We start from the raw sequence: 566 nt of genomic DNA on the forward strand, positions 1-566 counted from the left end.
AGTCTTTTATGGGGAGACGTTGTAGGTACCCTATGATGGCTCAATCCTATTTCCAATAGGAACAGTTGACAATTGAATCCAATTTTTCCCATTATTTTCGTATCCGTAATAGTGCGAAAAGAAGGCCCGACTCCAAGTTGTTCAAGAATAGTGGCGTTGAGTTTCTCGACCCTTTGCCTTAGGATTAGTCAGTTCTATTTCTCGATAGGGGACAAGGGAAGGGATATAACTCAGCGGTAGAGTGTCACCTTGACGTGGTGAAAGTCATCAGTTCGAGCCTGATTATCCCTAAACCCAATGTGAGTTTTTCTATTTTTACTTGCTACCTACAACGTCTCCCAGGAGGAGACTTTGTAGACATTCAACGTCTCCCCCTGGGAGTCATCATAGGGTGTACAGTCTACACCCTAGATGACTCCCAGGGGGAGACGTTGAATGTCTACAAAGTCTCCTCCTGGGAGTCATCGCAGGGTACCTTTAGATGGCTCCTCCAACAATGTCTCCCATGGGGGGAGACATTAAATGTCTACAATGTCTACTTTGTTGTAGTGCATGTTACTTAACAA

The 566-nt window shown here is 44.7% G+C and overlaps 1 non-coding gene across 1 annotated transcript; it reads left to right on the top strand.

Annotated features, from left to right (window-relative positions):
* Window positions 1-219: 219 nt before the first annotated feature.
* TRNAV-GAC (transfer RNA valine (anticodon GAC)) lies at window positions 220-291 on the top strand. Its single transcript has one exon. It is a non-coding gene; the product is annotated as a tRNA-Val (tRNA).
* The last annotated feature ends 275 nt before the right edge of the window (window positions 292-566 follow it).

This window comes from Humulus lupulus, chromosome 2 (genome assembly GCF_963169125.1).
Source record: "Humulus lupulus chromosome 2, drHumLupu1.1, whole genome shotgun sequence".
Lineage (NCBI taxonomy): Eukaryota > Viridiplantae > Streptophyta > Magnoliopsida > Rosales > Cannabaceae > Humulus > Humulus lupulus.